Source organism: Aotus nancymaae, unplaced genomic scaffold (genome assembly GCF_030222135.1).
Source record: "Aotus nancymaae isolate 86718 unplaced genomic scaffold, 86718_ANA_hifiasm-v0.15.2.pri h1tg000003l, whole genome shotgun sequence".
In the NCBI taxonomy this organism is placed as follows: Eukaryota; Metazoa; Chordata; class Mammalia; order Primates; family Aotidae; genus Aotus; species Aotus nancymaae.
The window spans coordinates 39,657,332-39,684,817 of record NW_026988414.1 but is presented as its reverse complement, the minus strand read 5'-3'; the positions used below and the strand labels follow the sequence as shown (position 1 = coordinate 39,684,817).

The following is a 27,486-nucleotide window of genomic DNA, read 5'->3' as shown; positions in this document are numbered from 1 at the left end:
ATAACTCTCTTTCAAAATCTGTGTTTGAGGCTGGGCAACATAGGGAGACCCTATCTCTACAAAAAATAAAAACATTAGCCAGATGTAGCTGCACATACCTATGGTCCCAGCTACTCGAGAGGCTGAGATGGGAGAATTGCTTGAGCCCAGGAAGTCTAGGCTGCAGTGATCATGTCACTGCACTCCAGCCTGGGCAAACAGGGATACCCAGTCTCAAAAAAAAAAAGGAAGAAGAAGAAGAAAGAAGAAAGAAGAAGGAAGAAGGAAGAAGGAAGAAGGAAGAAGAAGAAGAGGAGGAGGAGGAGGAAGAAGAGGAGGAAGAGGAGGAAGAAGAAGAAAGGAAAAAACATTCTTTTTTGGTCATAAGGAACAGAGAGCAACTTTCCATACCTACATTAAACAATTTAGACCCAGCATAAGGCAGATTTCACAGCTGGTAATAAGATAAATAGAAAATACAGGTGACCAGAAGCTGGGACACCAGCTGATGCTCTTATTCAGCAACTAATAAGCTGAGTTACTTTGGATGAGTAATATCTGAATCTCAGCCTCCTCATCCATCAAATACGTGGGGTTAAACCAGATAATCTCTAAGATTTCTTCCAGCTCTAAAATTCTGTCACTCTCTTTCAGCTATTCTGCAGACAAGCAACCATGAAGAGATGATCAGATTCTGTGCTGATTCAGCCCTGGGCAGAGATGCTTCTGAGTTCTCCAGGGAAGAACTTGTAGAGTTCCAGCTACTAAGCCTGAGTGATGCTTGATGCATAATGACACAGGCACTTCCCTCAGAGGGGGCGTGTGTGTGTGTGTGTGTTGGGGTAAGGGTCAATAGTGAAAAAAGCTAAAGTCTTCAGACTATATTATATGCAGTCCGAAAGTTCATCGTGTCTCGAGGAGGCACATAAGATATTACTGGAAGTTGATTCACACTTTGCCTGCAAATACCGTGGTCAGGGTCAGTGCATTCATCTGTTCTCACACTGCTATGAAGAAATACCTGAGACTGGGTAATTTACACAGAAAAGACATTTAATTGGCTCACGGTTCTACAGGCTGTACAGGAAGCATGGCAGCATCTGCTTCTGGGGAGTCCTCAGGGAGCTTTTTATTCGCTCTAAAGAGCTTGGAGATGGATTTGATCTTTACACCAGTGGATCTTAACATGTTTGGGTCACGTATTCCTTTAAGAAGCTGATAAAAGAGACCTTGTGTTCTGAAAAACATACATGGACACAAAACTTATACAATGCTGTACAAATTCCAAGGGCTTCAGAATTCAACTCTCTTTGGAAGCCCATCCATGGACCCCAGGATAAGAAATCTGCCTCTGCCTGCTACTCTTCTTGTCCCCATTTTCTTCCAGGGATTTCAGTGAAAAAGAGAGAAAATCCTCAGCCTATTTGGAATACAAAGAAAACTGCCACCCACAGTCTGTCACCCGGGCACCCTCACCATCTGCAGCCTTTCAAAGCTCTTGCCTCTTCCCACTCCCTTCCAGAGCTGTGTTGCTGAGGCCTCTTCCTCAGGCCTGATGTTTGCTGAGCTCTGCCGAAGCATCCTCTTTGGGACTGCCTGGTACTGATTCACATTAAAAATAGAAGGGGATGGGGCTCTGTGTGCTCAGCCCACTTCTGGCAGGGGACACTTAAATTTGCTGCTTGTCAGGAAATTCACTCTGAACACAAAAGTGTTCTGGGAAAGAGATGCTCAACCAGAAAGGGTGCAGAAGTACGAGGCTGCAGGTGAGGCAGAAAGCACCCCCAGCCACTATGCTGTTCAGCAGACTTGACTGAAGCAGGTGTCCCACCAGCCACCTCCACCACTACCACATTGATGGGGGCTCCTTTGTGGAGAGAGCTGCTTTCGCCCGATGGCATGTGAGAGAAACAACCGAGACTGGTGAACAAGGCTGGTCATGAAGGGCTCACTCACCCATCACACGGGTATTGGGCACTACTGTGCATTTGGCACTGGGCCAGGCACTCTGGAGCCCTGACACCTGCCTTTCAGAAGCACATGTTGTACTGCAAGAGTGTGGGACCAGGCGATGCCAATGTGTATATTCAGTGTGGTCAAGGGTCTCCTCCTGACTTCATTGGCCTACTATGAGGCTTTGAGCAAGTCACTTCAGCCTCTGGAGCCTCATTTTACCCACTTGTAACATGAAGGTATTGGACATGATGATTCAGAAGGTTTTCTTCCAGGTTCTCCAATTCCATATGTTCTCTTCTTTTCTTTTTTCTTTTTTTTTTTTTTTAGGCGAAGTCTCGCTCTGTCTCCCAAGCTGGAGTGCAGTGGCACAATCTTGGCTCACTGTAACCTCCACTTCCCAGGTCCAAGCGATTCTCCTGCCTCAGCTTCCCAAGTAACTGTAATTACAGGTGCCTGTCACCATGCCCAACTAGTTTTTGTATTTTTAGTAGAGACAGGGTTTCACTATGTTGGCCAGGCTGGTCTTGAACTCCTGACCTCAGGTGATCCACCCGCTTCAGCCTCCCAGAATGCTGGGATTACAGGTGTGAGCCACCACACCCAGCCACACATACAAAGGTTTTACAGGAAATTTTATTGCTATCATTGAGCCACTAGATTACGATTGCACTTAGTTTAGGAGAAATGCTACCTTGGAAGACTGACTGGTGAGAACAGTCACACACATAAAAATGGGTTGCTTATGCCAGTGAGAAATTATGTAGTTAAATGGACAAAATTGAACTGCAAAGCAGCTGATCGTATCTATGACCCATATGATACAATATGCTTAGTTATCAAGTCAACATATCTAACTGTTTCTGTGCTGATTCAGAAGGCACTTGGGGATCTTGGAGAATCTCATAGTTGTGGTTTGGGAGCAGGCTGTGGAGTTCTCAGCACACATGTTAGGAGACCTTCTCGTCCCAGCTCTTGCTCTAAGAGTTTGTTTGACTTTGGCGAATCCTGCATCCTTCCTCTGCCTTGGTTTCTACATCTCTAAAACAGGGAGGGGCTCAACCAGACTGTGAATTGGCCCTAGTTCTAGCATTCTACCATTCTCTGGATCAGACTGCCAAGTGTAACAAAGATTTCCAGCACTAGATATGGATGAGAAATCCCATCAATTTTGGCCTCTAGAACAAGAGAACGCAGGCCTACTGCCACATACATGTTTACAACGCAACATGTTACCACCATGATTTGAGGCAGCTTGAAGGAGTCTCTGACCTTGGCCAAAGAAGTCTTTGCCAAATTAAACATCCCATAAAACTTGAAGTCTGTTTCTGTGCAAAGGAATGTGGCAACAGATCCAACCTGTCAGGAAGATAAAATTGCCTTGTCCCATGGCCAGAACCAGTCCCTTAGGCGAACAGCTTGAGTTCTTGCAGAAAGCCTTCCAGCTTCTTCCTGGGACCAGCACCAGTTCTTTCTCTCCTTTGTTATTTCATTTCCCCCTATTTGCCTTTCTCTGTGTACCTCAAACTTCACTCTGGTCAGGGGAGGAACCCGTGGCTCTCAGGAACAGAAAATATCCCTTTTAGAGCTCATAGTCACAAATGAGCTAGCACTCCAATCTAAAGAAGTTTCTCAAAGTGTGGTCTGTCAACTCCATATATCAGAATCAGTGACGCTAAAAGTGCAGATTCCAGGTTCTACCTTGATCTACTGAGACAGGATTTCTATGGAAAGCCTGGAATATGCATTGTCACAAGCATTCTGGATGGGAATGAAGCTTGAGCCCCACTGCCTCACAACAGGGCCCCTTGTCCAGGTCTAGGATATTTGAATTACAGGCAATTTAGTGGAATTTTGGTATTGAAACCAGAGTAAGAGGGAACAATGTATGATTTGAGAAGTCATACATGACATTTGTTGATGTAGACAAAGAAAAATCTAAGGCCAGGCGTGGTGGCTCATGCCTGTAATCATGGCACTTTGGGAGACTGAGGCAGGCGGATCACCTGAGGTCAGGAGTTCAAGACCAGCCTGGCCAACATGGTGAAACTTAATCTCTATTAAAAATATAAAAATAAGCTGGGCATGTGGCAGGTCCCTGTAATCCCAGCTACTCAGGAGGCTGAGGCAGGAGAATCGCTTGAACCTGGGGGGCAGAGGTTGCAGTGAGCCAAGATCATGCCACTGCACTCCAGCCTGGGCAACAGAGTGGGAATCTATCTCAAAAGAAAAGAGGGGGAAAAAAAACTCTAAGAACGAGGTTGACAGTAGCTCACATGGGGCTTCTCTAATGGCAGTGCTTTTGTAGAATCCAGGCCTGCTCATCTTCTTTAAAGGTGAAGAAATTTACATTTCCCTTCCCAAATTCATCAGAATCAGGGGGCAGCAACTCACCCTAATTAGTCATCTCACAAGAGACTGGTAAATAAACTACAATGTTATTTAATTACAAGGACAGACAAAATTAATTACAAGGACAGACAAAATTGCTAAGCAAACAGGAGTACTGGTGTCAGCATGCCAAGGAATTGCCCCGCCTCCCACTGCTACCTTTTCTTTTCTTTTCTTTTCTTTTCTTCTTTTTTTTTTTTTTTAGAAAAGTCTAGATAGAAAGGCAAATTACCACTAACAGATGGTTTGATGAGCATGAGCATGGGAATTAGATGATGTTAAAGTCATGATGTGTGGCAACCAGCAAGACTCTCCATCAAAGGAAAGGAGGTGAGAACAGACCTGCAATTTACCTAAGCAGTTCCTATTGACAAGGCACCATCCATATACTTAATCTTGGTTTGAGCTAGCCAATGATAGCAAACCCAGTGATAAATATTTGCTCTTTGTTTTTTTTTCTTTCTTTTTTATTTGAGACGGAGTCTCACTCCATCACTCAGGTTGGAGCACAGTGGCCTGATCTTGACTCCTTCAACCTCAGCCTCCAGGGTTCAAGTGATTCTCCTGCCTCAGCACCCCCACGTGGCTGGGACAACAGGTGCCCACCACCACACTCAGCTAATTTTTGTATTTTTAGTAGATACGAGGTTTCACCATGTTGGCCAGGCTGGTCTCGAACTCCTGACCTCAGGTTATCTGCCCGCCTTGATTTCCCAAAGTGCTAGAATTACAGGGGTGAGCCACTGACCTGGCTTGTTTCTTCTTCTTTTGCTATTTTCTCCCTAGACCCTGGTAGCCATTACACAGAGTCAACTTCATCTTTATTCTGTCCATTGTAACACAAGTGAGCAGAATTCTTAAGCAGCCTAGTCCTACTAACTAATAAAACTTCTTAATTCTCTGCAAATAGGACTCTAATCCATTACCTATAATTTCATTTGCATTTTCACCTAACCTGCACACTTGCTAAACATGTATTTTAGCAAAATGAGGCATAATAAAATATTTGCTTTCTACCAAACTATGTTCAAATTATGCACACATTTAATTCTTAATATCTCTTCCAAAAGTACAGCTGAAGCAGCCTTAGAAGGAATGGAGGTGGCCGGTACTTCATTTATGTGCAATGCACATCTAACCCATATGTATTTAACTAGGTTTCAGGCTCAGCTTCCAATCTAGGTCATAAAGGTTTGCACAGCCTCTCTAACATTCCCCATCATCCCAAGGGTCCACTTTGTTACCATTAGTCACCTGTCATGTGGGTTCTATTGATGTGATCCGTCCTCTTCAGCTTTATAGGTTACATTTTTCTTATAATCGACTTAAATTTGGAGGAAAGGACAAAGCCTGAGGAAGCAGATGTATTGAAAGCTTGCTTATCTTTATAGCAGCTGCTGAAACAGCTGAAATAGAAAACACTGGCTTCTTTCTCAAGAGTTTATATTTAAAATAATAATAATAATATCACTGTACATATAAAATAGTGAGAGCATTAGAAATATGATACTCTTAAGACCTCATCTACATTTTCCTATTTCAATGAAAAGACAATGGGATTACCATATGGAAGACAGCCAAAGACACAGATAATACAAAATAACAAATGTAAGTTATTGAACATATATATTTTCACTTGTAATACATTTTGGGGTTTTTCGTTTGCTGCTGTTTCTTTTTATGAAAAGAGCTGACAATTTTATTTTCACATTTCACAATACAAATGAAAACTACTTTTTTTGGTCCCACTTCTCCCCTCCAAAACTATTCGCTCTTTGATAAGAAAAGGGAGAAAGTCTTCCTTATCACACTGTTAAGAAAATACCCAGAGTTACAGCACCATGGTCTCCTAGTGAAGTAGAACAAGTAATATAAACCTGATATAACAAGGCCTCTGCACTGTCCTTAACCATCTGGCCAAGTCATTCCAGGCCAAGCAGGCACCATCGTGGGACAGGCGGGAGGTCTCATTATTGGCATGTGGTTTCCCATGGGTGGCTTCATTCCGGGAGTAGGTCCCACTGGCATCATCCCATGAAGAGGAGGGCCCATCATTGGCATCATGGGAGGGATCCCATATGGGGTGCTGCAATTATACTATGGCAAACAGGACCTGGAAGGCTTGGGGGAGGTGGTGTCATTGCCCCTGCAGAGGAGGAGCAGAGAATGGAGTAGAAGGTGTCTTTCTTGGTTGAAATGCAGCCATTGTTTATTCAATCGGGCCCTGAGCCTGTTCTTCCGTCCATTTCTGGTAGCAGTCTTTCACATTCTCTTTGTGTTTCCTACCACTGAAGTGTGCCTTTCTTACAGATGGAGAGTCATGGGAGAGCTATGTATTGCAGTAGTCAAGACTTGGACACATTGCTCTGCAGGAGGTTGGCCACTCCATTCCACAATGCCTGGAGATGACCTTGTAACACATTTAAAAAACTTACAGTATAACATAGAAATAGCAGTAAAGTGTTTTGGAGAAAAAGAAATTTATTCCAGGAATTCTCTGACCATACTATCCTGTCTTTCCAGAACTTTCCATCCCTTACTCTGATTATACCTGTTCTTTGATCTTCGTAAGATCTTGAGCAACTTGTATACTTCATTTTGCCATAGTCTTCTGTTTTGTATCATCCTTTCCTGTTTCATTTTCTTCCCTTTCCTACCCAGGTCCCATTCTTTATCACTTCAACTACTTTCTACCCAGAAAAACCCAGCTTTCTCACCTCTTTTACCTCCTTCTATTAACCTTGTCTTATAAATCTCCAACCCTGGCTTAACCCAAACATATCTATCTTCTTCCATGCTACCCACTGGTAGCCAAGTGTCAGAGAAATACACACAGCTAGGTGGACTGGTGCTACTACGATACATTTAGGATTTCCGGTCTCATCTGGGTCCCCAGTGCTTCAAGCCATCTGTGTCTGTGTCCCTGGTCAGTTCCCCTTTTCCCTTCTTCTCCATGATAGGTCCAAACTTTTGCTGTTCTTCTCATGCTTCCTAGCCTACCCTAAGTACCTCTACTTTCTTTAGCTGATAAAACTGAGATGACCAGGCATGAGCTTCCTCAGTTCCCACTCCCCACTCACAAACTTATCCACATCTCGAATGTGTGAAGGCCAGTGTCACCGCAGTGCTCTGGCATTTACTTTTCTCCATATCCATCCAGGAATTTGTTTCATCAGTGATTCATTTGTTCTCCTGTTTCTTCAACTTATTCCTCCTTCTGGTTTCTTCTCATCATATTCAAGTCTCTTTAAATCTAAAAACTAACAGGCGAAACTCTCACCACCCTACATTCCTCCTTTAGCAATCACTCCAATTTGTCTTCTTTTTATCTGGGCTTCTGGAGAGGTCACCATTCAGCTTTGCAACTTCTTTGCTGTCCATCAAATCCTTCATCAGATATGACTTGGCTTCTGCTTCTTCAAATCCACAGAAACTGCTTGTCCTAAAGTCATCAGTGACTTTCTCATTGTTTAACCCAGGGGACAGTTTGTTCTTTCTGACTTGACTCCTCTGAGATACTTGGCATCATTGATCTCCTTTTTGAAACTCTTTAACTCCCAGTAGGTGTGTAGCCTGTAGGTTTACTGATAGCTCCCAAATCCTATCTCTACTTCAACCCACTCCTTCAGACCCTCATATTGAACGGCACACCAAATTGCCCACCTGGACCCAAATACAACGTATCCATAATGAGCCTCATTTACATCTCCCCAAGTCTCTTCCATTTGTGGCCCTCAATTACCAAATCAGAAGCCTGGGAGTCATCTTTAACTTCTCCCTTCACCTCCACCCTTACAGCCAATGGTTGCCATGTATTTTCTACTCTACTTCTTAATAAGAAGTTCTCACTGCTGACTTAGCCACTGAAAGAGTCAACTGACTATTCTGCTTCCCATCTCACACCAGAGAAATCTCCTGTGGAGACTGGAATTCTGTGGTTTTCTCATTCTGTTCTTCATATGTAACTTCCATTCACTGAATGAAAACATCTGACTTGGGAGCAGTGATCCCAGCTGCAGTGAAGGGTGCCAGGTATCAAGCTGATTTCTTTTTTCAGTATTTGTGTTGAGCAAACAGGGTTTTGCAAACCATGATCATCTTGAATTATGCATTGTTGAGCTGCTTTAAGCATAAAAGCAAAAGAAATAAATGTGTAATATTCAGGGTAAGGCTGGGCCATGAAAATCATCACAGTGAAGTCATTTGTGGGGCCTTGCCAGGTTTTTCTCATAAGGATCTCACCAGTTCTCTTTGAAATAAAGGGGCTTGGGGTTATGAACCACAATCCTATCTTTGAGCTCCAAGTTAAAGCACATGAAAATAAACCAGGGGACAGGAGTGTGCCTGCCAATCCCTCAGCAGCCTTTCTGGCACACATGGATAGACGATCACGTGTGGAGGCATCGACATGGGTAGATCCATCACCACAGCCCTACTTGATGTCATCACAAGCATGTTCCAAGACCCATCTGGAAAGTGTTTCAGAAAAGAAAAAGCCTAGAAGATTTCAATATTTATGCAACAGTCCATGTTACTCACACTCAATTTTATATCAGAAAAATTTAAAAGGGAGCAAAAATGAACTAAATACCATCCAAGATTCTTTCCAGCTGAACAAAAGCCTACAATCCCTTTAAGTCACTGGTTCTTAACTTTGGTGGCAGTGGAGGTGAAGGAGGTGTTGCAGACTCCTTTGGGAAATCAATGGAGGATATGGATTCTGTTTTCAGTGTTTATACACATACCTCACCCATACCCGCCAACCATACACTTTTATGTACAGTTTCAAGGATTTCATGCATCCCAGTTTAAGACCTCATGTCTATATTTTGGCACTGACTAGATGTGAATTTGAATGTGACTGAAACTTTTTTTGTAATGACAAAAATATAAGATTTCCACTTAGCATCCCTGAAAATCCCAGCCTCCAAACCTGCTCCTCTTTCATTTTCCTAAGGGTTCTTACTATGGACTTCCCTGGGTGGTGGTGGCAGGGAGGCTATTTCTCAGCTCAGCAGAGAATCCTGTTTCATAGTTAAGCCAGTGTTTCTCAAACAAAAGCCTTTGGGAGAACTTGGTCCCTTTCCTATCTCCAGGGCCATGGCTTCTGGACTGGCTGTGCTAGGAAGGATAGGCCAAATTTTAGCTGTCCAAGTAGGCTTTCCTCTCCCCTGGGCTGAGAGTATTATCAATGAGACCCCAGATTTAGAAGCCAGGCTGGAATTGGGTGGAATGGTTCAAGCTGCTCCTTTTCTGAAAAGACAGAACATGGTCTGGCTTATCTACAGGTTTGAGTCCAGAATGAAGGGTGCTGAGGAGGAGGGGAGAAATCAAGCCATTAAGACAAGGAAACTTTTAAGGGTTTTGGTGGTGCTGGCAGTTGGCATGAGTGAGACACGTGAAACTGGAGCTTCTATTAAGAAGTTAAAGGGAAAAAAATTTTTAAATAATAATTTAAAAAAGAAGTTAAAGGTGGAGTAAACATTTCCCACACTTAAATGTTCTCAGTGCTCAGATCATTCCGTCTCTCTGAAGCTGAGCAAGAGTATCTGGGACAGCATTATTCTTGCTGCTTTATTACTATTATTGCCATGTGACCTCTAATCTTTGTTATTAGGAACAACTTTGGTTTACTCAGATTCTTCACTTTCTAGACACTCCCTCTTCATGATTCCTTAATGGTCATTTACTTACCACTTTCATCTTCCTATAATTTGAGGGCTTTTTCAAGAATTTCAACAAAGTGTCAAAATTTCTTCTAACTCAAAGCCTTGAGAAAATATTTTGCATATCATAACAACTAGATAAACATGTTTCAATTTCTCCAACTGATGAAAAAGTTCAATTTTGTTTCATATTACTTCTGCAGAATTACAGAAAATGAAATGTTGGCAGAATTCCATGGGAAAAAATAAGAATTTTAGCAGTTTTGCCTAATTCAATTACATCATTACTTCCCAAACTCACCAGTTGTTATACCATATTGCAAAATGTCACCAGTACTTTCCCAGTTTCACATATTATGGAGAAAAGATAATTTTATGATGTGCCTGTAGAGACAGTGGAAGAGGAGCTTGTATAAGAGAAGTGTCACATAACAGTCACTGTGGGCACCTGCCTCCTACAAATTCTGATAGGTGCAAAGAAAAGATTTTACCAAAGTTTATTAGTTCATAACGTTTTTCTTAAAAAAACAAAATTTCCAATGTTACTTTCCATTAATGAGTCAACACAATGTGTTTAATGTATTATGTAGAATATAATACCCATGAAATAGATGCTTTCCGTGGGCTCAGAATTAGAGGCTTCACATTCATAGTTCTATCTACCTGGAACTCCTCACCATGCACATACATACTTTCTCTCTCTCTCCCTCTCTCTCACACACACACACACACACCCCTTCACAAATTAATTCCAGGGCATCCTTCATTTCTTCACCTGATTGGACACATGATTCTATGTCCAACGTGAGTGGAGAAGGAGCTCTAACCCAAGGACGTGGTGCCAACCTGTTCTGGAAGAAGGGAGGAAGGGTGGGAATAAGGTTTCAGTAGAAACTATGCCATTCTCTTCCTACCCCAATCCCCATGGCAGTGTAAATGTGAAAGTAGCCCCAGCCCAAGCCTAAAGGAAGAATAATCTATTATTTATGGATGTAAGCAGTAAAGCCATGGAGCACTTAAAGCACAGATACTGGAGGGAAGATGCCTGGATTTGACTCCAAGTTCTAAAGGTTATTACCTGTGCCACCACAGATAAATCATTTAATCCCATTATTGCTTCAATTTCCTAATTGGTTAAGGGGAAGAAGAAGAAGAAGGAGAAAGAGGAGGAAAAAGGAGAGGTGGAGGGGGATGGGGAAGGAGGAGGAGGAAGAGAAGGATGAAGAGAAGGAAGAGGGAAGAAGGAAGAAGAAGAGGAAAGAAGTGGGAAGAGGAGGTGGAGGAGGTGGTGGAAGAGCAGCAAGATGTTGGAATAGAAAGCTCCACCTATCCCCCTCCCTGCAAGGACACCAAGTTAATAACTACGTATACAGAAGAAAAAAGCACCTTCATAAGAACCAAAAATCAGGTGAGCCCTAACAGTATCTGGTTTTAACTCCATAACACAGTACAAGATATAAAGAGAAACAACAAAAAGTTAAAAAGCAAGGAAACAAAGTTATGACACATAGTTTTTATTTTTTATTCTTTGCTTGTTTATGCAAACAGCATTAAGTTGTTATGAGGTTAAAATAATGGATTATAAGACAGTATTTGTAAGCTTCATGGTAACTTCAAATCAAAAAACATACAATGGAGACACAAAAGATAAAAAGCAAGAAACTAAATCATATCACCAGAGATCATCACCTTCACTAAAGGAAAACAGAAAGGAAAGAAAAAGGAAGATAATACTATAAAATAATCAGAAAACAAACAACAAAATGGAAGGAGTAAGTTCTTACTTATCAATAACATCATTGAATGTAAAGGGACTAAACTCTCTAATCAAAAGATATAGACTGGCTGAATGGATGAAAAGCAAGACCCAATGATCTGCTGCCTACAAGAAACACAATTCCCCTATAAAGACACACACAGACCAAAAATAAAGAAATGGAAAAGACATTCCATGACAATGGAAACCCGAAAAGAGCAGGAGCAGCTATACTTATGTCAGACAAAATAGATTTCAAAATAAAAACTATAGAAGCGACAAAGAAGGTCACTAATGATAAAGAGGTCAATTCAGCAAGAGGATATAACAATTTTAAATATATAAGCACTCAACACTGGATCACCCAGATACACAAAGCAAATGTTATTAGAGCTAAAAAGAGAGATAGCCCCCAATACGATAACAGCTGGAGACTTTGACACCCTACTTTCAGCATTGGACAGATCTTCCAGATGGAAAATCAACAAAGAAACATTAGACTTAATCTCCACTACAGGCCAAATGGATTTAATAGATATTGATAAAACATTTCATCCAATGGCCTCAGAATACACATTCTTCTTAGCACATGCATCATTCTCAAGGATAGGCCATATGTTAGGTCAGAAAACCAGTCTTAAAACATTCAAATACATTGAAATAATATCAAGCATTTTCTCTGACCATAATGGAATAAAACTAGAGATTAATAACAAGAGAAATTTTGAAAACTATGCAAACGCATGGAAATTAAACAATATGCTCCTGAATGGCCAGGAGTTCAATACATTGGAGAGATCATACATCATGATCAATGAAGAAATTAAGAAGGAAATCAAACATTTTCTTGAAACAAATGACAACAGAAACACAACATACCAAAACCTATAAGGTAAAGCAAAACCAGGACTAAGAGGGAAGTTTATAGCTTTAAGTGCCTACATCAAAAAAAGAGAAAAAAAATCATAAACAATCTAATGATGCATCTTAAGGAATGAGAAAAGCAAGAACAAATCAAACCCAAAATTAGTAGAAGAAAAGAAATAATAAAGATCCGAGCAGAAATTAATGAAATTGAAGTGAAAACATACAAAAGATCAATGAAACAAAAAGTTGGATTTTGACAAGTTAAACAAAATTGACAAACCTTGAGCCAAACTAAGAAAAAAGAGAGAAGACACAAATAAATAAAATCAGAAATGGAAAAGGAGACATTACAACTAATACAAAAGAAATTCAAAGGGTTATTAGAGGCTACTATGAGCAACTATATTCCAATAAATTAGAAAATCTAGAACAAATGGACAAATTTCTGCACACATACAATCTACCAAGATTGAACCGGGAAGAAATCCAAAACTGGACAAACCAGTAACAAGTAACAAGTTCAAAGCCATAACAAAAACTCTCCCAGTAAAGAAAAGCCCAGGACCCAATGGCATCACTGATGAATTCTACCAAACATTTAAAAAAGAACTAATGTCAACTCTACTTAAACTATTTCAAAAAAATAGAGAAGCAGGGAACACTTCCAAACTCATTCTACAAGGCCAGTGTTACCTGGATACCAAAACCAGATAAAGACACATCAACAGAAGGAAACTACGGGCCAGAATCTCTAAGAATATTAATGCAAATTTTTTCAACAAAATACTAGCAAACCAAATTCAACAATACATTGGAGAGATCATGCATCACAATCAATTGGGATTTATCCCTGGGATGCAAGAATGGCTCAACATACCAAATGCTATGCAAAGACAGTTCAACATATCAAATCAATCAATGTGATATATCAACAGAATGAAACATAAAAACCATATGATTATTTCAATTGATGCTGAAAAAGTATTTGATAAAATTCAACATTCCTTCATGGTAAAAACCCTCAAAAAACTGAGTATAGAAGGAACATAACATAATAAAAGCCATATACAACAGACCCACAGCTAGTATCATACTGAATGGGGAAAAACTGAAAGCCTATCCTCTAAGATCTGGAACATGACAAGGATGCCCACTGATATCACTGTTATCCAACACAGTACTGGAAGTCCTAGCTAGCGCAATCAGACAAGAGAAAGCTGTAAAGGGGACCCAAATTAGAAAAGAAGTGAAATCATCCTTGTTTGTAGATGATGTAATCCTGTATTTGGAAAAATCTAAAGACTACACAAGAAATCTATTAGAACTGATGAGCAAATTCAGTTGCAGGATGCAAAATCAACCTAAAAAATCAGTAGTATTTCTGTATGCCAACAGTGAACAATCTGAAAAAGAAATTTAAAAGTTACCTTACAATAGCCACAAATAAAATTAAATACCTAGGAATTAACTAAAGAAGTGAAAGATCTCTGTAATGAAAACTATTAAACACTATGAAAGAAACTAAAGAGGACAAAAAAATGGAAAAATATTCACTGTTTATGGAATGGAAGAATCAATGTTGTTAAAATGTCCGTACTACCAAAGCAATCTACAGATTCAATGCAATCCCTATCAAAATATCAATGACATTCTTCACAGAAATAGAACAAAAATCCTAAAATTTATTTGGAAACACACACACACACACAGAGCAAGAATAGCCAAAGTCATCCTAAGCAAAGAGAACAAAACTGGAAGAATCACATTACCTGGCTTCAAACTACTACACAGCTATAGTACTGTAATACTACTTTTGGTTACTACAGGGCTACAGTAACCAAAACAGGATGGTACTGGCATAAAAATAGACACATAGACCAATGGAACAGAAGAGAGAATCCAGAAACAAATCCATACACCTACAGTGAATACATTTTCGACAAAGGTGCCAAGTACATACACTGAAGAAAAGACAGTCTCTTCAATAAATGGTTCAGGGAAAACTGGATATCCATATGCAGAAGAATAAAACTACTGCAGAAATAGATGAGAGGGCCGGGCTCAGTGGCTCACGTCTGTAATCTCAGCACTTTTGGAGGTTGAGGCGGGCAGATCACAAGATCAGTAGTACAAGACCAGCCTGACCAACATGACGAAACCCCGTCTCTACTGAAAATACAAAAATTAGCCGGGTATGGTGGTGCAAGCCTATAGTCCCAGCTACTTAGGAGGCTGAGGCAGGGGAGGCGGAGGTTGCAGTGAGCCAAGATCAGGCCATGGCACTCCAGCCTGGGTGACAGAGTGAGACCCCATCTCAAAAGAAAGAAAGAAAAAAAGAAATAGGTGAGAGACTCCTATTTCTCACCACATGCAAAAATCAAATCAAAATGGATTAAAGACTTACTCTAAGACCTGAAAGTATGAAACTGCTATAAGAAAACATTGTGGAAAATCTCCAGGATATTGGTATGGGCAAAAATGTCTTGTGCAATATTCCACAAGCACAGGCAATCAAAATTAAAAGGGGAAAGTGGGATTATACCAAGTTGAAAAGCTTCAGCAGAGCAAAGGAAACAATCAACAAAGTGAAGAGACAACACACAGAATGGGAGAAAATATCTGCAAACTACCCAACTGATAAGGGATTCATAACCAGAATATATAAGGAGTTCAAACAACTCTTTAGGAAAACATCTAATCCAATCAAAAAATGGGCAAAATATTTGAATAGATATTTCTCTAAAGAAGACATACAAATGGCAAACAGGCGTATGAAAAGGTGTTCAACATCATTCATCATCAGAGAAATGCAAATAAAAACAACAAGATACCATTTCACCCCAGTTGAAATGGCTTAAATCCAAAAGTCAGGCAATAACAAATGGTGGTGAGAATGTGGAGAAAAGAGAACCCCTATATGCTGTTGGTGGGAATGTAAGTTAGTACAACTACTATGGAGAACAGTTTGGAAGTTCCTCAAAAAAACTAAAAATAGAGCTACCGTACACTCCAGCAATCTCACTGCTGGGTATATACCCAAAAGAAAGGAAACCAGCATATTGAAGAGATATCTGCACTTCTATGTTTGTTGCAGCTTTTACAATAGCTAAGATTTGGAAGCAATCTAAATGTCTACCAACAGATGAATGGATAAAGAAAATGTGGTACAGATCCACAGTGGAGTACTAGAGCCATAAACAGGAATGAGAGCCTGTCATGTGCAACAACATGGATGGAACTGGAGGTCATTATGTTAACTGAAATAAGCCACGAACAGAAAGACGAATAACACATGTTCTCACTTATTTGTGGAACCTAAAAATCAAAACAATTGGACTCCAGGACATAGAGAGTAGAAGGATGGTTCCCAGAGGCTAGGGAGGGTAGCAGGATGCTGGGGAGGAGGGGGGATGGTTAATGGATACAAAACAAGCAAAAATAATGAATGAGACTTACTATCTGATAGCACAACAGGGTTACTATAGTCAATAATAACTCACTTGTACAGTTTAAATAACTAAAAGAGTTATTGGGTTGCTTGTCACTCAAAGGATAAATTATTTTATCCTTTGAGCAACCCAATAATATATATATCTCATGTGCCCCATAAATATATATATACCTACATAGGTATGTGCCCCATATATATATATATATATATATATATATATACACCTACTATGTAAGTATACATATCTTCATATACATGTAGGTATATATACTTTACCTATAGGTATATACAAGTATATATACCTACATATAAATATATATATATACTTACATATAAATATATATGTATACCTACATAGTAGGTATATATACTATATATATATTTATATATTATAATATATATTAAATAATATATAAATATATATTAAACATAATATATAAATATATATTAAACATAATATATAAATATATATTAAACATAATATATAAAATATATATATACCTACATATAAATATATATATATACTTACATATAAATATATATGTATACCTACATAGTAGGTATATATACTACCTAAAAATCTTATCAAAGACTATGTAGGTATACATATATATTTATGGGGCACATGAGATGTTTTGCTATAGGCATACAACATGAAATAAGCACATCATGGAGAATGGGGTACAATGAGTTACAATCACCCATTCTTCACGACATGCTTATTTCATATTGTATGCCTATATCAAAACATCTCATGTGCCCCATAAACATATATATATACATACTATGTACCCACAAAAATTAATATAACATATACAGAATAAATATTCATAAGGAATAAGTTAGTATACCAGCAGCATCTCATGCATAGCACATAGTATGCACTATGAAAGTACTTGCTGTTATTACTGCATAGGTTTAAACAATTTTGCTGTGACAGGATAACTTTATGAGTTATAATCACCATCCTTTAGCAAACCTACAAACCCACCTCATTCTCATCTGTTGCCCTTTTCCCTCTCACTCACAGGCCCACTGCTGTCAAAGGTTGACGCTGGCCTTGATTCCTTGGGAAGAGCCAGCAGAACCAGATTTATCTCCCTGATTACTGAAAAAGGATTTTTTTAAAGTTTCTCTGAACTGAGGTTGAAGAGAAGGGAAGCAAAAGAGAAGGGGCTGGTGGCAGTATCTGAGGAGCTCCTTGGGCTCTGGCATGTTCCCACAACTCTCTAAGACTTGCTTAAAATGAAGAAACAGAACCTTTAAACAAGAGTGTGAACTTCAGAGAAATGACCTCTGCCTTGTGTCCCAGGTGCCCTGCATCCCAACTGGACTTGAGCAGCATGATTCTCCCAGAACGTCCCGCCCCACCAGGAGGCAGCAGTTGGGCATAGATGGTTGGGATGCTGTTGAAGCAGAGAAGACCTAAAATACTCGCTTTGTGTTTCCCACTGATCAGAAAGGTATGGAGAACAGTAGACCCTCTCTGTGTCCCAGAGGAGTGTGGGGGAAAAGAGAAAACCAACCTGAAAAGTTAGTAAAGCCCTGATGTGGGGACCACACAGCCGAAACGGAGAGGATTGCATGGCTGCAGTCCAGCTAGCAACTTGGTGCTCTGGTAGATGCCAGTGTGGCAGGATGCCAAGCCCTGAGCACAAGGAGTTTCACCCATTTCAGTGAGTAACAGAACGGAAAGGTACCAACAGCCAGGGGCCTGATCCTCTTGCCACTGAAGTTATGACGCTACGTAAGACTCCTGGATCTCCCAACCCCACTGCCAACTCAGGTTGGGAGTGAGGTCAGGGATTAAAATCTTGAATTAACTCAAGTAGAAGCCTGAAATAAATAACTTTACCTCAAATGAACTGAGATTAAATTTTCTTCCAGAAAGTGAAATGGAGTTTGAAATAGAGAACAACTTGAGTCATAGAAAAACAGAGCACAGGGACTGAAAACTCATACTGACCAACTTATCAGACGGTAGCAATGCCTAGGATGCGTGTTCAAGAGTGCCCTCTACACTGTGCCTCACAGTGCAAGATTACTTTGAGAATTCTGCTTAGGCAGTCCTCAGTATGGCCAGTTTCTTATTGAAGGAATAAACCTCCTAGGTGGAAAGCTGCTAGAAATGACAGAAAAAGAAGAAAGAAGCAAGACGTCATGGGGTAGGTAACCGAGGACTTATAGTGACTATGTAGGACCCGCTGTGGCTGGGCAAAGGCAGTACAGCCTGCTAGACAGAGCCCTGAATTTGAGTCAGAGGTCTTGAGTTCAAATCCCAGTCCCTTACTTTGCTCTATAATCCTGAGCAAGAACTTTAGCATCGGAGAAGCTCAGCCTCCTTATCTATAAGTAGCTTCTCCAGGTTGGGGTTAAATGAGAGCAGGTGTGGAAAGTCCCCTCACAGAGCCAGACATGTGATAGATGTTCAGTGAGTATCTGATGAAGAATAAAACCCTGTTTCTAAATCCTTTACTTCCAGACCTGGCCTGGCTTCTTCTCCCAAGTTGATGGTCCTGCTTTCCACGCCTGCTTCTATCTCTGGCTCTGGTCTTGAACTGAGTGGGTGGATGACCCAGAACCAGGATGCTACCCACATTGATTTAAGTATTATTTGCTCTTTAGATTCTCGAAGTCCTGCTAGATGGCTGAACAGCCCTGAGTCCCCACCCTAACCCTACAAACTCCCATTCACACATATGCCTTCCTTGCTGGCTGGACTTGTGAGATGCCAGCACGTCATGGGGCTAACCTGGACCTTTGTGGCCAGAGGAGCTGTAAATCCCTTGTTCCAGAGACACCATGGAGTTTTATCTTATAACTGAGGATGAAGGGGCTATTTTAAATAAACAGGCAGTTTGTGCATTATAACTAAGCCAGAGGAAAATTTTACAGCAATATCCTATCATCCAGTTTAAATGGTGTTCAGGCCAGAGTGCTCATGGGGGCTCTTGGTGAAGGAAGCAGAGGTGATGAATTCCTCCCTCAGTAATAAAAGGAGCAGAATCTTGAAAGAGGAGTAGCACTTTAGAAGGGGTGGTCCTTTAAAAACTTCCTGGGGCTGGTAGAAAGGAAAAAGGGGTGCACTGGGAGCCAAATACTGAGAGGGACCCAGAGGCCTTACCAGTGGGAGGCCTGCATGCCTCCCTGACAGCTTGATATATTTCAGTGATGGAAACTGCTGACCGCACTCTTTCTGTTTAAGTTAGCACATTTTGTTGGCTTCCTTGTGGTAGGCGTTGAGTTATTCTTTCCCAGCTCCCCATCTGTATCACTTTTCTCTCTTTAGCACACTTATGTCAGGGTCCACATTCTTAATAATGAAGTCAACATGCTCTGTTGTCAAGGCTTCCAGAAAAAAAAAAAAAATGCTAAACACAAAGAAGCTGTTAAGGCAGCTGGGATTACACCGGGAGGGAGGGATAAATTCAAACTGCACTCCATGGAACCTGTAAAACTCCATCAGCTTTACCAGTTTCTCTCCAGCCTCCACATCCCCAAGGACCTCATTGTCCCTAAAGAAACCCATTAGTGTGCACAGGCTAATGAGACCCTCCAGTCACTGGAACAGGAGAGACTCAACGGGGATCCCATTTCTGCACACTTGGCAGCAGGCTGCTGGAAACACCTGGTCCTCCATCCACCCGCCAGGCTCAGGGCAGCACTGACTCCTCCAATCTCGGCTATGCAAGGAATTTTGCTTGAAGAGACACCCCAAGGAGTGAGGACATCTTTTATCTGGGGGACACTGTGTCATAGTTTTATCCTTAAACAATTGTTTTCAGGGAGACTGTCTTGCAATGAAAATGAGTTTTTTTCCTGAAAGTCAGTGTGGAGACATTAATAGCAACCAGCTGTTTATTTTCTGAAATAAGGAATTCTTCTCAGAGATTTGGAGGGTGGCATATGATGAGGGGCATGGCAACCCCCATTTAAACAGGGATTAACCTTCATAGACTAAGCACATTTATTCCATTGCTAACCCCGTTTCCACTGATAAGAACTACTTGGAGCCTGGGGTAGCCCAATCCAACAGACAGAGAAGCAGCTGTGTAGCTGCCCCTGCATCTTCCTCTACAGACTCACTCCTCCAAGAGCATCACATGGTACCCTGCACTGGTGGTTTCCTGTAGTGATGACACTAACCCATCTCTACTCCCACAGCTCTCATGGTGACACCAGCCCATCTCTGCTTCCACAGACACACACCATGTTGTCTGCCTAGCTAGAGGTCCAGCCAATACTTTGTAAGTCTTAGGAGTCAATGCATCCACCCGCATAGTTTAAATATTGGCTATGTGACCTTGGGCAAGTCATTTAATCTCTCCGAATCACAGTGAAATCAGGATACTAGTACCTCTCATGCTGGGTTGTTGTGAATATTAGAATTAATGTCAGGAAAGCTTCCTACCATCTAAGAGGCATTGAATAAATGGTGTCCGGAAGTCACAGTAGCGGCAGACGAGTTGTATATTTAGAATAATGAGTACTCACTCCAGCCATGCATTTTACTGATCTGGCTCAGTGGCTTTAAGATGTTTTATAGCAGCAGAATTCCCCTTCCTTCCTGATGAAATCAGACACAAAATCTCCATTTCATAAAGCAAATAGCAGGGCATTGCTCTGGCGGAAGCAGGACAGACAGCCAGGACTCCTGCCCACCTGGCTCCCCCAGCTTTCTGTGGAAGTTCCTCAAGTTCCTGCATGAAATTCCAGGATGACTCACAACAGTTCAAAAACCATAGGTTTCGTTTACAATTGCCATTTTATTTACCAATGCCAGGGACCTGAAAGGTAGAGTCTGAGCTTAAGGGCTATCCAAACATGTCACCCTAAGTGTGGTGACTTTGGGATGAAGCAGGTCCTTGCCACACAGGACTGTCACTGCTCACGCAGAGGCCTTCCCTTCACTCACCCGCACAAGCAAAATGCCCCGCCACAAACCTTTCCTGTCTCCAGCCGGTCTTACTCATGCCTACCTGAAACCTCTGTCCCACGCCAGCGCCTATCTTATTTACCTCTCAATGTGACAATCACAACTCATACATTGAGCTTAGCTTTACTTTTAAAATGTCATCTCCCATTACGAGAGTTTATTTTGCATTTATATGGCACTTTATATATTCATCTAATTGGTTCCTTGTCCTGACCAAACATGGCAGGTTTGTGGAACAGGATGTTACGTGGAAGTTTCAGCAGAGGTCCAAAGACAATGGGAACTGCATTCCAAATGAGGTGCCAAAGAAGATGCGGGATTTTCACAATAGGTGCTGAGAACCAGTCCCCAGTTCTTAGACCCTTCTTCCACAATGAAGGAGGATGGCAATTGAGGCATTTCTCAAGAGGATCTCTTTGGAGAGAGCTGTAGTATGAACCCTACTCCCCAGAGAGAAGGATAAAAGGTCCCACCTAACTCCTGGTAATGTGGCCTTCAAGGAAATAGGAGAAGATTTTTAGAGAGAGCTGTGGACATGTGGGGGTAGCTTCTTCCTACCACACCTACTTTAGTGAGGTCAGAGGTAGTGCCTTTCCCCTCATCTCAACTTTTTAAAGGTTGGTTTTCAGGAGAAAACTAATATGTCCTAGCTGTCTGACCGACACAGAGGTCCAGTGTGTGACTCCCACCTGAAGGCAGGTGGCTAGCTGCTTCAAAAGCAGAGTGAAAGAAAGACAAAAGGCTCCCCCAGCTTGTGGGGCAAAACTGATGTAAGTGATTTTCACAGACCAGATGTGGGCCTCCCACGGGAGCTAGCTGGCGTTGGCTTGGCTTAGGTTGTTCCCAAGAAGACCACCTAAAGGGAAAACAGAGAAGCTGAACGGATGGCTGCATTGTCAGGGCCTGAGGAGGAAGAGCCATCTGGAATAGAGAAGCTCTATCAAGGGGATGCAGGCGAGTGACCACCAGCCACAGAGCAGGGGCGCCTCCACAGGGAAAGCAGCAGCCCTGCAGGCAATCTGAAATTCCTGCCAAGCCAAGAGGGCCCCAGAGCAGAGTGGCACAGCAGTGGCTCTCAAATGGAGCTCCTGCCTCTCTCTCTCTCTCTCTGGATTCTAACCACAAAGCACAGCTATCCGGATGGGAGAAGAGGAGAAAAAAACTCGACGGGAAAAGAAAGAAGAAAATGACCACAGCCCTTCCTGCCTGCAGCATGCTCAACCTGCAGGAGGGAAGAAACTCTGACTTTAAATCAAATTCCTGGAACTCGACATTTTAATCACCAGATTGAGATTATTTTTATTACCCAAAAGTAACCAGAAAAAATCATGCAACTGCCTGATTTTTCAGCTAGTGGCAGGGGAAAATTAGTCCCATGGTCTGGATTAAAGGGACAGTGAAAGACAAAAACAGTTACTTTATAATTGTGTAGTTATATGTGCTTGGTCGACAGTAGGCGTTAACACGGACCAGTCTCTCACCATTAAGAGTTATGGGTATCATTCAGAACTTTTTATGTGGCTTAGGTAAATAAAGGAAATTTACTGACTTATATAACTGGGATGTCCAAAGATAAAGCTGGTTCTGGGAGCTCAAACCGAACCGTCGCCTCTCTCTTGCTCATCTAGTTCTGTTACTGCATGGAGCTCATTTTCTTCCAATGCAAATTGGTTTTATTTGTGCAGAAGGTGCAGCCACAGGCAGGCAGCTATAGACTTGCATAATCCCAGCTTAGGTCCAGAAGAAAGAGCGAGCTTCTTGCTTTCAGCATCTATAAACGAAATCCCAGGGGAGTGCCTGATGGGCTTGTCTTGAGCCACATGCCCACCTGATCGACGTCCAGGAGGGGCCGGGAACTTGATCTTGCAATGTTGCCTGGAAGAGATGTCTCACTCCAAAGGAAGTGGGCTGGGACTACTTGAAGAATGGGACAGGTGGGGGGTGCAGACCAGAACAACAAACGCCATAGTTTTCCATGTTGTGTAGCACAGGAAAATGCAGCTCAAATATGTCAGCTGCATACTCTTCCTATGTGTGGAAAATAATGATTATTATAACAATTAATATCTTACCACTGGGTATCTCTGCTTATACTCTTCCCTCAGTCAGAGATGTACTCTATCAAAATTCTGCTCATTTTTTAAGCTCAGCTCAAATATCATCTCATCCATGAAGCTTCCCATGAATTCCAGAAATGAAAATGAATTGATCCTATTACTGAAGTCTTATTGTATTCGTACAGTTCTCAGCCTTGGTTCTGCAGCAGAATCAGCGAGCAGCTGGTTGAAATGCCAGCCCTCTATCAAATCTTCCCTGACCTCAAAAGCACAAATACTCTTCTCTCTACTCCTGTAATAATTAAAGCTTTCTAAAACCATCACTTTCTTGTCAACTGCTTCTGCACTCGCACCCAGATTATTGCTTCTATGAAAGCACATGGCTTTACATTTGGCACATCAGGAAATTGTGCTTTATTGAGTCAGGCAGCAATTCCTTTTACACTTTGTGCTAGTTTTAAAATATGTTTACAAATTTTTGAAACGCCTCTCTTCAGGAGGCGGAGTCTAATTCCCCTCCCTTTGAGCATGGGTGGGAACAAGCTACTTGCTTCTAATGAATTGAGAAAAAGGTTCTGTGATAGCGTGCAAGGTAAGAAGTGGTGCTGCAACTTCTCTTGCTCTCTCCTGAATTGCTCGCTCTGGGTAAAGTGACTCACAACTGCCAGATTGTGGGAACACTCAAACAGCCTATGGAGAGCCCACATGGGAAGGAACTGAGGCCTCCTGCCAACAATATGTGAGTGAGCATCTCCAAAGCAGATTGTCCAGCCCCAGCCAAGCCTCCAGATGATGGCAGCCCTGCTGATAGCTGGCTGCAACCGCAGGAGACTCCCTGAGCCAGCACCTCCCAGCTAAGCTGCTCCTTACATCTTGACCCATAGAAACTGAAATAACAAATGTTTGTTGTTTGTTGCTTTAAGTCACTAAATTTGGGGATAATTTGTTATACAGCAATAGATAACAAATGCATACACTCAGATGTGGCAAGCATGCTTTAGACTGGGTGTCTTAGCATGGGTTCCTCAGGAAACAGAGCCCGAGGAAAAAGCTAACGTGCTAGCCCTAAACTACGGAGCTTATCGCAGGGAAGCAGGAGTGAGAGCAAACCTCAGAGTGCATTACTAAGCTGCGCCCCGCTCAGGATCACTTGCCACTGATTGTTCCATCTTGCAGGACTGATTCTGAAAGGCTGTGAGTTCACATGCATCTCAGGTCAGTTTGTAGAGAGGGTAGAAGTGAACAGAATGTATCTATCTGCTCTTATCTCCCTGTAGTCAAGGTTTCTTCACAGGACATTGACACTGTATATTTCCTAGTATGTTTGCATGGTCTCCAAGCAGGTCCCTGGTGTCACATGTCTTGGGATGAACAAGGAAACACCACCTTCCTAGGCATGGGGCACTGCCGGGTTGTGACCACCTAAGACTGGTTGTGACTCACACAAAATTGGTCACCAATTAGCAGCTCGAGCAGAACAGATGGGCAAAGGTCCTAGACAGATGGGGCTAAGAAGGCTCTGGTGGCACAGAAGAGGTGCCTGATAGACAGGGTGTGGGTGGTGCGGCGTGTTATCTGTAAGTTTCCTCAAAACTCAGATGTGGAAAGGGGTAAGATCATCAGTGAAAATGGCACAAAACACTGTCTGGGATCAGCCAAACTCCAATCAAAGGGACCTGGTCATAACCTCAGAGATTGCAACCAGGAAACTCCGATGCCTGAGTAATTGAATTAAATCCTTAAATTAAGTCCAAAAATGCAGGTGTTGCTAGAAATGGAGAGTGCCAGCAGCATTAAGAGATGGAAGTTCAGCAAGAGAAGAGTGGGCAGCAGCTCCCACCATGTCCAGAGGAAAGGGTACCCCAACTTGTGCACCTGAATATACGACCAGTAAGGCAGGCAAACCCCAAAACGAGGATGAAGAGAACTTGGTGACAGCAGCCATTAAGGGCTCATATAGATGAGTCCCCTTGTTCTAGTCTTGAGCTTACCAAGTAACCGCCTCTGTATCATTCATCTTCCCAAGTAAACATCCCAAAAGGGAGAGAAAGTTCTGATACACAAGCAAAAGTATCAGATTCACTTGTTAGTTCCAGTTGGTATGAACCATTCAGCCCACTTGAGGTGCAGGTATAATCACCATTCTTACTTATCCAGTTAATTGCTCTGCTCTCCCCTGCAGCCATGTTCCAGGTGACCAGCCAGCCTACTGCAATGAGACCCAGCGCCTCTTTTCCCAAACCACGGCGCAGGATTTAAAACAACCACATGCAAACAAGAAGTTGGGTCTACACAGCACAGGTGGACGTGCACACACTGTAGACACTGGTGTCCGACTGGGCTGGGTCAGCAACGCTCAGGGTGCATGAGGAGGAAGGGCACATTCCTGGGCTCCCACCTGGAGGGACACTGGCACCCAGCTCTCCAGCCTGCCAGGAGCTCGGCCAACCATTCCAGGGTGGGTCCTTTTCAAGAACAACACTTGGCTCCTCCTCCTCCTTCAGGTACTCTGTCCACTTGTTTCACTGAGGTCAGCTGGCATAGAGCCCACCCTACATCTCAGAGGAGGCAAACTACATGTGATCCCCTGGAATGTCCCCTCTTTCTCTCTTCTCCACCTAGAGCACCTCTTCTCCAGGGACCAAGGAGAAAAGCTCCCTCTGCTGTTTGATGTTGACATCAGCCTCCCACAGCTGTCTGGTTTATCCAGAGGTGTGCTTAATACCTTCCCTGGCACAGACTAAAGTGTATAGCCATTCAGGGTTACACTGCATTTCATTTATTCCCCCATTGGTTCATCCATCAAATGCTGTGTGGTTCCTACTTAGAAGCAGAGCAGTCATGATAGAAATGAGACTATGGATTCAGAAATTGCTGACACACGGCTTTTTCACACACTTCAACCACGTGTCTAAAGACACGAGAGACATACCAGCCTGAAGTCGGGTGGCTGCTTCACCTCAGTTCAGGTGTGAACATACCAGTTTTCTGGGTTCTCTCCCAAATCCACTCACTGTCTCCTTCCCAGAAATTGTTTTCAGATCCACAGGGTTGAGGCCCTTATATTCACAAATAAACAAACTTAGACACTGCATTTGAAAAGTGACTCAAGGGTATATTATGAAAGCCAGGGAAATAACAGCAAATAAAGATAAAACATATATCTGAAAAGAGATTCAGATACACATTTAGAAAGAAAAGGAGTCATAGCATTCCTTCAGAAGAACGATGAGAGCAGGGCACTGAGGCGGTGAAACTATAGATATCCATATTCATTGAGTTTTTAACTTTTAGAACACATGACATTGAATCCGACACAGATTCTACAGTGTCAGGTTCCTCATCCCAGAGGGACAGGTGCCCTGGGAGAAGGAGGAGCCCTGGACTTGGGGTCAGGCCCCAGATGACTGCAGAGAAGATGCTGGGCTGACGCAGGGGAAACCCTGACACTGAGCGGGGCTCACAGCCTAGAGGGGAAATGCTGCTAAACAGAAGCACAAAAATCTCCCAGAATATTCAACCTTGCTGTGCATCAGAATCACTGGAGGCAGTTTATTTTTAAATCATTCATGCCTAAGCCCGCCCCTGTCTCCTGAATCTGAATATCAAGCTCAGACATCACCTCCACTGTCAAGCTTTTCTGACGCCTCCAGAAAACACCGCTCCCTCGCCTGTGACCCTGTACACGTCCTCACACTGGGTTTTTGTCACCTTCCTCCTTGCTTATGTGTTCGCCTACCCTCCAGCTCCCACTGGACTCTGAGCGTGGTGAGCCAGAGAAATAGCTGTCATTTGATTACAAGGCTTTTTTCCCGAGGAAGTGGTTGAATATTCAGAATTAAACTTAAGAGTTTTTATACTAATGCTTGGAATCATAGGTAACATTTCCTTTTTAATTGTGATCTGGGCACCCCACTGATCATTTTTGGAATTTAGAAGTAAATTTCCTGAGACTGCTATCATAGGCCTGAGATATGCTCACCAGTCTAGGAAGTGACCATGACTGCATCTTGTTCAGCCACAGGACTGCAAGGCGAGCCCTGAGCAGGGAGTGGCTGTCAGGCAACTCAGCACAGAAAGCTGTTCTCACTTTCTCTCCCAGCCAGTGACTCACCTGCAGCCGCTGCATGACAGGGACCTCAGGCAGTAGACGGGACACTGTGAACATCATCCAGTTGCCAATTCTCACATTTTTGAAAGACCTAGAAATGGAAAAACAGGGTATCATAAGCCCTAGAACGACATGATATCTCTCCACTCCACAGAGTTCATTTTCTACTGCTAATGTCATCAGCTGTGTCATCTGGTAGTGACACATACTGTTTTTCCTCAAAGCCCCTCTGGTAGCAAATGTCCCATGGGATCACCTTCTCAGTCAGCTGAGTCAGAATCACAATATTCTAGAAATGCAAAGCAGACAGAGCTCTTTT

At 42.3% G+C, this 27,486-nt stretch overlaps 1 long non-coding RNA gene and 1 pseudogene across 1 annotated transcript in view; both read right to left on the bottom strand.

Moving 5' to 3' along the window:
• LOC105718778 (uncharacterized) overlaps positions 1-27,486 on the bottom strand; it is a 160,398-nt gene that overhangs the window by 82,311 nt on the left and 50,601 nt on the right. Inside the window, exon 2 of the long non-coding RNA XR_001107825.2 lies at positions 27,171-27,258. This is a non-coding gene — a long non-coding RNA (uncharacterized LOC105718778). The remainder of the gene's footprint in view (positions 1-27,170; positions 27,259-27,486) is intronic.
• LOC105718762 (U1 small nuclear ribonucleoprotein C-like) lies at positions 6,229-6,863 on the bottom strand (annotated as a pseudogene).